At 32.9% G+C, this 14500-nt stretch overlaps 1 long non-coding RNA gene across 1 annotated transcript; it reads left to right on the top strand.

Annotated features, from left to right (window-relative positions):
* Nucleotides 1–8753: 8753 nt before the first annotated feature.
* Nucleotides 8754–11079, top strand: LOC139895948 (uncharacterized). Its single transcript, XR_011776082.1, has 4 exons — nt 8754–9458; nt 10197–10286; nt 10370–10582; nt 10663–11079. It is a non-coding gene; the product is annotated as an uncharacterized lncRNA (long non-coding RNA).
* The last annotated feature ends 3421 nt before the right edge of the window (nt 11080–14500 follow it).

Below are 14500 nucleotides of genomic sequence, written 5' to 3'. Positions count from 1 at the left end.
TTACACTTCACTTTCAAATTGATAAAACTATCAAGTTTACATCATTAATTGGTTATATTTTGTACAACATTTATTTAAGTGGATTATTATGCGGTATTTGATGGTGATTACTATTTTGTACAACATTTATTCAAGTAGAAAATATTCACACGACTTTAGTATCAATCCAATTACTGATTCTTTACCTACTAATCCATAATTTCCAACAATATGTAACAAGTTTTGAGAATTTTCAAGTGTAGATATTATGTGACCTTTCTGAGGCTTGAACAATGGGGAAGCCAATCTAGGTTTTATTCTGAACAAACAAACAAGCCATCCAAATTTATATTTACTAATAAGACTTCCATTGTTCCCATTAGCGTCACTATGAAACAATATTAACTTTAATTTCTCTTACATTTTTACTAAACCTTATATGGTAGATATTTGAAAAAACAGTCAAACAAAGTCAACAAAATAAGATTAAAGTAAGGTGAAGTAAGCAACATTAAAAAACTTACACTGGCCACCTCTTTTCATTCTTCCCTTTCGGAGGTAAAAGCCAACACCCCAATCATTTGAATTGTAGCTATAATCTAGCTTGAAAAATATTCATTTTAGACATTAAGCTAAAACATTTTTATTCATATAGAAAGATAATACAGTAAAATTTGTACCTGTTGAACCAGTCACCAGAATTGTACGAGTTACAGTCTAAAGACTTGGAACACAGTATCTCGTCACCACAATAGAAAAAAGGGACACCCTTGTAAGTTTATGATAATTCCGTGATTTGTGATTGCTCATATCGAGTGTATAAATACACTCACAACAACTGTAAACAAACAGGGGATATACACTATACATGAAAAAAAGATTTTGCTCATTGAATGATAAAATATAATACATATATAACTTGATTATGGTGAATGGATGACAAATAACAATGAGCCTGTTACTCCTATTAACAAGGATGGCAACATAAACCACTAGGAGTATATCCAATATACATATTCTGAAATATGTGGTCTTTGATGGTTCAAAAGGTTATAATACCTATTTGAATTGAATGTTGTTCTGAATGATTCTTTTCAAAGTTTGTAGTAGTATTAGATTAGATGTCAACTATAGTACTTACAAGTCCCTGCATACATAGCAGAAACTAAAACCAGTGGTGTTTGATTTTGAATTGATAATAGGAATATTAGGATTATGAATGTTGTTTGAGACGGAGATGGAGATGGAGATGGAAGAGAAAAGAAGAGGAATATGTAAATTGTTGAAAATATCATCACGGACATGCGTGACATGCCACGCGTATGCTACCAATTAGCGGATTTCTTTAACTGCCTTTATGACTAGAGACCATCCATGTAACTAAGTGCATAGTTGGGTGACCGAGTCAAAGATAAACATTAGTGTCAAACGTACAATATGGGGCAAACACGAGTGACTAACCACGTAATATAATCTTATTTGAATACAACAAGTAAAAGGGTCAATGCGCTACCCTGCGTGTGAAAATCTTTTTGTTGGACTTAACTATATGATACTATATGTTTCAAATTTAAAAAAAAAAAAAATGTAAGAACCGTTGTAGCGAAAAAAAATTTAATTGTGAAACTTTAATACGTGTTAAAAAAAAAAAAAAAAAAAAATCTTTTGGGTTTACATTGAAAGATTTTTAAGTTAAAGGGTAAGAAGTTAAATTTTTAAAACTATGTAGGCAAAATGTATATTAAGAAAGCAAATGGATTAAAAGTTTAAAAAATTAAAAGGATCCCAGGATTTGAACCTGAGTCGGTTGACAAACATGAAAACAAACCACTTATGCTCCATTGCCATTATGATAATCATGGAATGCAAGATTCTTAATTTTTTAAAATATTCCCAAAAAGGCTATTGCTCAATAGCCTTCGTTGTTGGCTACTATTCACATAACATGAGGCGCAATCAGTCTCCCTTCACTTTCTTAATCGCCTTCGAATCATTTATACTAAAGCATCAATTCATCATAAGCAAACAAGTTTGATTGTTTACAGGAATGCCAATTGGACATTTTGACAATTCTCTTGTTTCTACTTTCTTAAAACTTAATGTAACAAATAAAGTACTCTTATTTATACTACATGAGAGACGAAATAGTGGCCCGTGATCTACACTAACATGAAACCCACTTACTACACTAACACCATTTCTAAAGTAGTGTTAGGTACAGTTTGACTGTGCATTTGCAAATTTTGATGGCAAACCGCGTTAGTCGGTTAGCTAATGAAAACTCATAGAGGCGTTGCCATTTATTTGACCAATCAGATTTATTATTAATATTAGTTTATCAAACCAAGAATTGAAGTTATTGTTATAATTCAGTAGGCTTATAACTACCTTTAGTGGTTTGATTCTTGATGTTATAATTCAGTAGGCTTATAACTACCTTTAGTGATTTGATTCTTGATTAAGAATACTAATAATGAAGTGTAAGAACAAAGATGATAATGGAGAGAAAGAAAGAAACACTTTGTAAGTGTGAGAAATGGTGCAAGTTTAATGCTTGCATTCATGAGTATTTATAGCCTAAAATCTCAATATAAAAATACATACTTTGTGTACCAAAATTGACTATATGTATACACCAAAATTGACTATCCATATCTATATTATTATTATTATTATAACACTCCCCCTTGGATAGCAATTTTATTTTGTTGAAGATCAACTATAAATTACTGCCTCGTTAAAAACCTTGCTAAAGAAAACCCAGTGGGAAAAAACTTTAGCTAAGGGAAAAAGAGTGCAGCATGGAGTTGACTCCCCCTCAAGTAGACATCGCTTCAGCTGTTACATCTTTTGAACATGTCTCATGCCAATGTTATGAACGTGTGTTCTGAAAATAGCAGTTGGAAGTGCTTTCGTGAAAAGATCAGCAGAGTTTTGCTAGATTGCACATATCTCATTTCAATCTGGTTGTCCTTAATGAGATTTTGAGTGTATGAGAAGAATCTAGGTGGTATGTGTTTTGTTCGGTCACTTTTGATATACCCTTCTTTCATCTGTGCTATGCAAGCTGCATTATCTTCATAGATAGTTGTTGGACTTTTATCGCGTTCTAGTCCACAAGAATCAGTAATGAGTTGTGTCATTGATCTCAACCAAAAACATTCTCGAGTAGCTTCATGTAATGCAATCACTTCGGCATGATTTGACGATGTAGCAACAAGTGTTTGTTTTTGAGAACGCCATGATATTGCAGTACCTCCATTTAGGAATACATATCCAGTTTGAGATTTAGCTTTATGTGGATCAGATAAATAACCTGCATCTGCATAACCAACCAAATCTTGTTTTGATTCGTTAGAATAAAATAATCCTAAATCAGTAGTTCCTCGAAGGTATCGAAATATGTGTTTGATCCCATTCCAGTGTCTTTTGGTAGGAGCAGAGCTGAATCTTGCCAACAAATTAACTGCAAAAGAAATGTCAGGTCTTGTACAATTTGTAAGATACATAAGAGCTCCAATTGCACTAAGATATGGTACTTCTGGTCCAAGAATGTCTTCTTGATCTTCACATGGACGAAATGGATCAGCTTCAACATTGAGTGATCTAACAACCATAGGAGTACTTAATGGTTTTGCCTTGTCCATATTGAAACGTTTCAAAATCTTTTCAGTATATGTTGTTTGATGTACAAGTAAACCATTAGGCATATGCTCAATTTGTAAACCAAGGCAATACTTGGTTTTTCCGAGATCTTTCATTTCAAATTCTTTCTTTAGAAGTTGAATGGCTTCATGGATCTCTTTATTTGTACCTATGATGTTAAGATCATCAACATAAACAGCTATGATCACATATCCGGATGTTGTTTTCTTAATGAAAACACAAGGGCAAGTAAGATTATTTGTATACCCTTTGCTTATCAAGTAATCACTTAATCGGTTATACCACATACGTCCCGATTGTTTTAACCCATATAAAGATCTTTGTAATTTAATCGAATACATTTCTTTGGGTTTTGCATTTGATGCTTCTGGTACCTTAAATCCTTCAGGTATCTTCATATATATATCACTATCAAGTGATCCATATAGATAAGCAGTCACAACATCCATGAGATGCATTTCTAAATTTTTAGAAACTGCCAGACTGATTAAGTACCTAAAAGTAATTGCATCCATAACAGGAGAATAAGTTTCTTCATAATCAATTCCCGGTCTTTGAGAAAAACCTTGAGCTACAAGTCTAGCTTTATACCTTGTAACTTCATTTTTCTCATTTCTTTTTCGGACAAAAATCCATCTGTATCCTACAGGTTTCACATCTTTAGGAGTGAGAATGATGGATCCGAAAACTTTTCTTTTATTGAGTGATTCTAATTCAGCTCGTATTGCTTCTTTCCATTGAGCCCAATCATGTCTATTTTGACATTCAACCATAGATGTTGGTTCTGGATCATCATCATTATTCATGATGTCATATGCAACATTAAATGAAAATTTATCATCAAGATTTTTCATTTCATTTCGGTTCCATAATATTTTTGAATATGCATAATTGATTGCAATTTCTGTATTGACATCATCAATCTCCTCTGCAGTAGGAGTACTGATTTGTGGTTCTTCTTGAACACTTTCTTTTACTTCATTATCAGCTGATTTTCTTTTTCGAGGATTTTTATCCTTTGAACCGATTGGTCTTCCACGTTTCTGACGTGGCAAAGATTCATGAGTGACGTTATTGCCAGCTTTTGGAATTTCAATTCGAGCTGGAGTATTTACTGCTGGTATATATGATTTTGTCACCGTTTTTGTATCTGTAAATGCATCAGGCAATTGATTTGCAAGTTCTTGTATATGCATTATCTTTTGAACTTCTGTCTCGCATTCTTTTGTGCGAGGATCAAGATACTTTAATTGAGGTTCACACCATGAAACATCATTTTCTTTATTTTTCATTTCTCCCCCTAATCTAGGGAACAATGTTTCATTAAAATGACAATCAGCAAAACGTGCTGTAAAAACGTCACCTGTCATAGGTTCAATATACCTTAATATTGAAGATGTTTCATATCCAACATATATTCCCAACCTCCTTTGAGGACCCATTTTTGTACGTTGTCGTGTCGCAATTGGAACATACACTGCACAACCAAATGTTCTAAGATGGGAAATATTTGGCTCTTGACCAAAAGCAAGTTGTAGGGGGGAATATTTATGACTTGCACTTGGTCTGATGCGAATCAATGCAGCAGCATGTAAAATTGCATGACCCCATATAGATACAGGGAGTTTTGTTCTCATTATCAATGGTCTAGCGATTAACTGTAAACGTTTAATCAATGACTCGGCTAAACCATTTTGTGTATGCACATGAGCAACAGAATGTTCAACAACAATTCCTATAGACATGCAATAGTCATTAAATGCTTGAGATGTAAATTCACCAGCATTATCAAGTCTCACCCTTTTAATGGTGTAATCAGGAAAATGAGCTCTCAATTTAATAATTTGGGCAAGAAATTTTGCAAATGCCACATTACGGCTTGATAACAGACAAACATGAGACCATCTGCTAGATGCGTCTATTAGAACCATGAAATATCTAAATGGTCCACATGGTGGATGAATTGGTCCACATATATCACCTTGAATTCTTTCAAGAAACATTGGTGATTCTTTCTCAACCTTAAGTGGTGAGGGTCTAGTTATCAATTTTCCAAGAGAGCAAGATGTACATGGAACCATTGTATCATGATGGATTTTTCTATCCTTTAATGGATGTCCATGAGTACATTCAATAATCCTTTTCATCATTGTTGATCCTGGATGGCCTAATCTGTTATGCCATAAACTGAATACACCAGGATCAATATATTTTTTGTTAACTACCATATGTATTTCTGGTACATTTATATGTGTATAATGTAATACAGAACTAAGTCTTGGCAGTTTTTCAACCACATGACTCTTGTCAGTGATACTTAAATATTTCTCATTTTCTGTTGTCACTGACTGATAATCATACCCGTTAAGGTATATGTCGGAGAAACTCAATAAATTTCTGCTTGACTTGGGAGAAAATAAGGCATCATTTATTAAAAATTTTGTACCATTTGGTAGTATGAAATTTGCCTTTCCTATCCCTTTTATCAAGTTAGCAGGTCCTGATATTGTATGTATAGTTCCTTCCGTTGGTTTTAGATCAATAAAATATTTCTCGGATTTAAGTATAGTGTGTGTAGTTCCACTGTCTGCTATACAGAGATCTCCACCACTTGATTGATGTTGTATTCCAGCAAAATTCATATTGAACTTCATATATAAGAAATAAATAGTGAGTACATTAATATTACACAATATTTTAAACGCAAATAGATAGTACTGAAACATTTAGCAAACATAATGTCAAAGACAGACGATATTAAATCGTTTATTTTTCAAAAAACACACAACTTAAACATTCAAGAAATCTTCATATAAATCAGATGGTTTCTCAGTGACTGTTGGATCAATATTATCCACAAAATTTACTTCCTTTTCTTTACCTTTCAGCGAATCCTGATACATCTTAACAAGATGTTTAGATGTTCGGCAAGTATTAGCCCAGTGGCCCATTCTACCACATCTGTAGCAAGATTCTTCAGAATTTTTAGAAGAATTTTCTTCAACATCTTGTTTAATGGGCTTGTTTTGTGGTTGATATTTATATTTTCGTGGATTACTATTTCTTTGACCACCACGGCCACGACCACGACCACGTCCACGCCCATTACCATTACCATAAGGATGGTTTCTACCATAGTTATAGCTTTTGGCATGATGATGGTGATGGTTATTATAACCACGACCTTGCCCGCGTCCTTGTCCCTGTTTATAATTATTTGCAGTATTTGCTTCAGGGATTGCAAGTGTACCAGTAGGACGGGATTGCTGATTTTTCATTAATAGCTCATCATTTTGCTCTGCAACTAAGAGATATGAATTAAGTTCAGGATATGTTTTGAACTTTAGCATTCTCAAATTTCTTTGCACTGTGATGTTTGCAGCATTCATTGTGGAGAAAGTTTTCTCCATCATGTCTGCATCACTAATTTCATGTCCACAGAATTTAAGTTGTGAACATGTATTATACAGAGCTGAGCTGTATTCATTTACTTTCTTAAAGTCTTGGAACCTTAATGTTCTCCATTGTTCCATTGCAGCTGGAAGTAAAATTTCTCTTTGATTATTGAATCTGCTTTTGAGACCTTCCCATAAAACATGGGGATCTTCTACAGTCACATAATTATTTTGTAAGCATTCATCAATATGTTGATGAATAAAGCAACATGCCGTAGCTTGTTCTTTTTCAGAACAAGTGTTGTTTTCATTTATGGTTTCAAGAATGCCCATTGATTTAAGATGCATTTTTACTTTTATAACCCATGGCATGTAGTTGTTTCCAGTTGATTCTAAAGGAGTAAATTTAAGCTTTTCCAGATTCGACATTTTCTATTATCAAAAATTAAAACAAACATCATGATAAATTAGAGTCAATTTATATTCATAAGTATATAAACATTAAACATAAATTTAATATAACATAAATGATAAGTAGGTGACAGTGTCGACCATGTGTAAGCAATCATAAATAAATGTTATATAACAAAAATATAAATATTAGTAAACATAAATGAAAATTTGGCGACAGTGTCGACCATATATTTTTTTCAGGTGGTATAACCGACCTATATCATTCTGGTGGTATAACCGACCATATATCATTTTGGTGGTATAACCGACCATATATCATTTTGGTGGTATAACCGACCATATATCATTTTGGTGGTATAACCGACCATATATCATTTTGGTGGCAGAGCCAACCATATTTAGTATTAAGATTATCGTGCTGATAACGTGTTATAATTCAGTAGGCTTATAACTACCTTTAGTGGTTTGATTCTTGATGTTATAATTCAGTAGGCTTATAACTACCTTTAGTGATTTGATTCTTGATTAAGAATACTAATAATGAAGTGTAAGAACAAAGATGATAATGGAGAGAAAGAAAGAAACACTTTGTAAGTGTGAGAAATGGTGCAAGTTTAATGCTTGCATTCATGAGTATTTATAGCCTAAAATCTCAATATAAAAATACATACTTTGTGTACCAAAATTGACTATATGTATACACCAAAATTGACTATCCATATCTATATTATTATTATTATTATAACAGTTATCAAAATATGCACACGTCCATATTTTAAAGCTTCCTTCAAATCTCCTTTGCCAAAATGCATGAAAATAACGTATGATTAATATCTTCCAACCCATGATTACAAATTTGGCATCCCCAATCTCCCTTTATCTATGGTCAAACGTTATTAGTAATTTCCCTTTATTATGCCCCTGTTATAGACTTATAGGTCAACTAGTGTCCACATGCTATGCACGTGGACTTGGGGCAGAAAATTAGTTTGTTTAGTCTATAAATACTGATGGATTAGTTAGGAGTAGCTATGAATTGTATGTGCGCAACGCCTTCTCCTTCCTATATTGTTGTAATCTTAGAACTATAATTAGACTAAAAAACTAATTTTTTATATATTAATATATCCTACTTGCCTTTCAAAAAATAAAAATAAAAAAATAATTAGACTAAAAAACTAATTTACTGCCCCAAGTCACTTGTTTACGTGCATAGCATGTGGACACTTAACAGCCCCTCAATTACCTTTTAATTAATCTTGCGACTGGCGATCTTCTCCATCATCATACGTTCATATTCATATCCCAAAACCTATTCTTAAATAAAACACTGGCTACCCCCAAAATTCAACCATCAGAACACAAGAAGCAATTCGTTGATAATGCAGGTGAATTCGAACCATTCATGGGGTTATATCCCTTCAATCAATTGTCAATCATAATTCCAGCCCATAAAAAAGATTAAATTTTTAAAGATTAGGGTTCCAGTTTTGTGGGATTCTTACTCGTCAATCTATACTCTGTTTGATATCCTTCATCCATTTACTTTACTTATTTAAATTCATATAAATCCGACTGGCTAATTATTTAACCCTACATCCAATCCCTCGTCTGGCATGAGATCGACGATTATATTTAACCACAGCTTACAACTTCATCGCGTCAAAATTATGGTTTTATTCATTTCAATTAAATTATATGCTGTCTATTTAGAGATGCTGCCTAGCACTAAAGGAAAAATTAATAGTTAGCGGTTTTGGCAATGATTTCGGTGTAAACTTTGAACCAGAAAAGCATGTCTGGTTACCATCATCGTGTTCCAACTGAGAAGCCACATATATTGCTTATACTAAATAGCTAGCCTATTGATCAACACCGAAACAATGCTTTCATGAGCTTACATCAGTCCCAAGTAGTCCAAGTTTCGCACATGATGATATCATAGCAAGCAGATCCTGTTATGTTCTTGATCGAATCAGTGCAGACCCACTTGATTACCACTCGGTTAGTATGGCTGCTGAACTTTTTTTTTATTGAATACGAATATTTGGTAATGGAATTAGCATTAGCATCCTAAATGTATTGATTACAATATTTGTAAAATTTGAAAATCTGTTAAACGATATGTAGATGCAATTAGGAACCTATATAGTGTTACTAAAAGTATCAGTCTTTTAGTAAATATTTTGATTTCGATATCATCAAGTTATATGACAATGGTTAGAATTCGTATAATCTTATATATCATATACTCACTTGTAGTTACTGCAAAGATAAATCAGGGAAAACAAAATTAAGTGCATGACTTATTAGCCAATAAAAACAATTAAGAAAAACGTGTGAATGGATTATTAAGGGGTATTTGATTTGATGGTGATTACTGTATTACTGGTTGTAAGCTAGAGTTCCACGTATATTATTGAGTGTTCAAAAACATATTATTTTGTTGATCTTGATTCTTTTCAAGGTTTGTAGTAGTAGTATTAGATTAGATAGATCATAGATGTCAACTGTAGTACATTCAAGTTCATGGTGGTCATTAATTGGGATGGTACTACCTTCATCTGAAACCCAAACGTCAAATGTGTTGTGGGCAGGAATTGCCACTTACCCTAATCGTTATTTGTTAAGGAGTGATTAGGTTTTGCACATCAGTTTTCATAAAATTTTAAGTTCATATAGCTCTAGGAATTTTCATGTAGCTAGGTAAAATTTGTTAAATTTGATTTAACTTGCTGCTAGGTTCTTCCTGGACTTGGGATTTTTTTCCCAGACAATCGTCATTCCACCAAACTCTTGCTTGATCTGGGAAACTTGATAATTCGTACTCAGGTATGTTAATGTTATTATTTCAATGATCAGCTCGATTGTTCTTGTAACGTTAACTTTTTGCATTAAATATATCCAACTATCAGGATGAAGAGGAGGAGGCTGTTTCAAAAGATATTTATCTTCAGTTTGACGTGGTTTTAAGGGATGCATGCATCTGCCTGCTTTTTTTCGTTGATGGATAATATTATCACTGGAGTCAACATTCTCTGAAAGGGGCTCAAAAATCTTTGCAGTCTAGTATCATTAGTTATTTGCCTGTTATTGATTAGTGTGGTGTGAGTTTAAAGCTTCAACAGGTATTTATGTGATGATTTGTTCAAATTATAATTTTTTATCACACTTTATTTAACTTACATTGCTTGATTTTTCCATTTAGATCCGATCAGAGGACCCCACTTTTTCCACAACAAGATTGGCAGTGCAGCTTCCTTTTCTAGGGTTTCACTTCTCCCCAGCGCGTTATCATCAACTGATGCAAGTTGCAAAGATCTTTCAGGGAGATGATATTGATATTGATATTGATGAAAGTTGCAAAGATCTTTCATCTGTCTTCGAATTTGAACTTGTGCAAGTTAGAGTTGACTTTTTTGGTCTTTTCTGTCTTTTATGTTGAATGAGGTGATAATGTTTCCTGAATAGGGGATGAAGCATCAGGGATGTGTTGTTTTAAGGGGAGTGAGAAAAGTTGAATGACTGTGTTTACAGGGGTGAGAGGACACTTTATCAATCATTACTTAGCTGAGATAATTGTTTTGTGTGTATACCATTTTGGGATTTAGGTCTTAGCTTTGCCAATTGTCAAAAACCTTAACCTTAAGGACGAATACAATAACATATGATTTCATCGCGAGGTATTGACCTCTATATGCGACATTTTTCAAAAACTGCATTCGTTTTTACAATACAAACCATAGCTTTTATTACAAATACAAGGTTTAAACAACTTAATAATGATTATCATTTAGCGATAATCTTAGACTTACAAACTTTACATGTGATAATAACAATACGACCTCCAACATATTTTACATTACAAATCCTCCGATATGCAGTTTTATTTTTGACACAAATATGCATACTCAAGATCTTGCTTAAATTCAACATGTTGCAGCGGAAGCTTTTAGTTATCACCTGAGAATAAACATGCTTAAAACGTCAACATAAAGTTGGTGAGATATAGGTTTAATGCCGGCAGCGTTATGAATATAGACCACAAGATTTCATATATAAACGTTTTAATAAGAATATTCTAAGTTGTTGAGCACTTGATAACCATACTTAACATTTAATCAACGTCGCATATTCCCTTTATTATGAAATCTTACTACACCGTACCAAGTGTAGTCACCGAAACGAAGTACTGTGCAACCGTTGAATACTGGTCGTCCAGTCCGGTTGGGGTTGTCAGGCCCGATAGATCTATCAACAGGATTCGCGTTTACAATACCTCATGTAAATAGTAGTTACCAAGTTACAGGGAAGTATGCCAGTGGTACAACTCAACGTAGAATATATATTTTTAATCACTTGTGTCCATAACGTAAATCATAAAATGCATGTATTCTCATCCCGAAATATTTAGAGTTTAAAAGTGGGACTATATACTCACTTTTGTCTTGAAGGTATTTAACTCGACTTGGTCTCCGATAGATATCACGAACCTAACCATATATATAATATATCAACATATTTTCTTTTCAAGTAATCGTTACATATATATATATATATATATATATATATATATATATATATATATATATATATATATATATATATATATATATATATATATATATATATATATATATATATATTTAATACTTTTAATATTTTCTTAGTCCGTAGTTAGCAGTCCGATGTTAGTGGTCCACAATTAGTTGCTTAAATAAAATAAATAAAGACCCCATCGTATTCGTGTTGATCAGAATTAATCTTGACCCATGGTACCATGTTGTCAAATGACGTGTTGCGTACATAAAGTACCGTGTTGTTAAATGACGTGTTGCGTACAATCATGAGGTCTTATGATTAATCTTCTCGTGTTGTTTACGGGTGGTCCTGAAATATATAAAATAAAATCATAAGTAAATATATATTAAATATTATGTTAATTAGCCAAGATATGATTAATCCGATTTTGTCATAATATGATATATTACAGGTCTTGAAGTGTTTTTAAAAATCAAATTAGAAGGATCTATTTAGTTTGCGAACAAGTTTGAAATCACTCAAACTATGTTCTTGTTGTTAAAATTTTATAACACAAAATAAGATAGCTATATAAATATGAATCGAATAAGGTTATGAATAAGGTTACTACCTCAAGTTACTTGGACAAAGCTACTGGAAAAGGTAAGAAAAATCTTGGAATCAAAAGAGTGGTGGAGTGGGATTGAAAGATTGGAAGTAATCTCCTTGAAATCGGATGACTATATTGATACGTTCTTGAGTAGGTAAATGAAGAGAGATTAGGGAGTGAATTAACTTGAAAGAAAATTGGAAATGAAATTGTATGTGTGTGTGTGCAAAATAGCATGATTATGGGATGGATATATAGGAGATTTAGTTTGTTTTCTTGCACAAAAGTCACACATGAGGTTAACTGGCTGGTTCCCACATGTAACATCATGTCTAGTGGCTGATCATTGAAGTTTATTGTTGGTATATACCAATAGTAAATACGTATAGAAGCTGGGTATAATACGGTTACATATACCCTAGATATACTTGTAGAAATTTTGAGGAATCGGAACGAGAATTCAAATATGAACGGGTTTATAACTGTAAAAGAGGCTCAAAACTGGGCTTTTATTTTTGGGTCAAACCGGGCCAAAATAAAATTTTAAGACATTTTTAATAAAGCTCTGCCCCTTGGACCCCGCCAGGGGTTGCCACCCCTTGGACCCCGCCAGGGGTTGCCACCCCTTGGACCCCGCTTATCGGGGGCGCTGCCCCCGAACCCCCGTCATAATCAAGATAAGTTCAAACAAGTGTGCACTCCACACTTCCCCAAACTTGTTCGATATTTATCAAGATTATTTTGGTTACAAATTAATCCCATTACACTTAAATCATATTGGTGACATAGATCACCAACACATTATATATTGTAAGTATATATGTCAAAGAATGTTACATATAGTTATTGTTTTAATAACTTAAGTTAGTGGTCTCAAAGTATACTTATAACTCATTGTTGTTAGTTCACAATGAAATGTTAAACCATCCTTAAATCATGTTAAATATGTATAGATATGTACATATACATAATCGTATAATTATGGTGTGTTATATAGTTCGTGATATCATCGGTCAAATTGGACGGTCAAACGTTGTGTGAAACTCTTTTCAAAAACATAAGTGTCAACAGTTTGGATTGCTTATCATGTTGGTAAGATTTATTTTATGTAAATATTAATCTCATAAGTATAAAACGATCGGAAAAATCCGGATCGTTACACCAATTGTTTTAGAAACATCACATTCTTAGCATTGAACCATGTCCTAAAATATTAAAAATATACCTAACTAGCAAATAACTACTACCGCGTATCATTCAGTGTAAGACAGTAATAGGTAACCGATACTATTGGCCTACACACGGGTTTGTCTGTAGTTATCTCATTGAAATAGTATGATTACATTTTTGCACTCGCTGATGTCTGTACAGATCTGATCGTAAAAAAAAAAAAAAAAAATATATATCAAAGGATCTTTAAATGTAGATACTAATTTGAAGTAGATACAAAATTAGTATCTTCTTATGCGTTGATTTTTGTATTTGAATGTTTCACTCCAATGCTAGTATTGCATACATAGCTAGGACACTTATATGCTTATCAGGTGGTGGTATCAAAATGCTTCTACATGTTGTTCTTTATCAATCATCCATGTACTAAACCTGATAGTTTTTAACTTTTTCTTATTCTGTTTATCTATCCTCAAATAATCGTGTGTTTTCTAACTTACATCAAGAGTAAACGTTACTATCTATGGAGGTTTTCAAGATCTTTAAAAATTAGTATCTACTTCTTATGCCTAATTATATACAAAAAATAATACTATAATACACTTTATACCCTTTGATTTGAAGTTCTTATTCGATAAATAATTTGTCATTTGATTTTTTGTGCTACTGTGTATGGTGGAGGGATGAAGGATGAGTTCAAAAGCTGTCCCCCTTAGAAAATACATTCAATAACAAATGATGTGAT

Source organism: Rutidosis leptorrhynchoides, chromosome 3 (assembly GCF_046630445.1).
Source record: "Rutidosis leptorrhynchoides isolate AG116_Rl617_1_P2 chromosome 3, CSIRO_AGI_Rlap_v1, whole genome shotgun sequence".
NCBI classification, from domain to species: Eukaryota; Viridiplantae; Streptophyta; class Magnoliopsida; order Asterales; family Asteraceae; genus Rutidosis; species Rutidosis leptorrhynchoides.
Note: the sequence above shows the minus strand (reverse complement) of the source record. Positions and strands in the feature narration are given on the sequence as shown.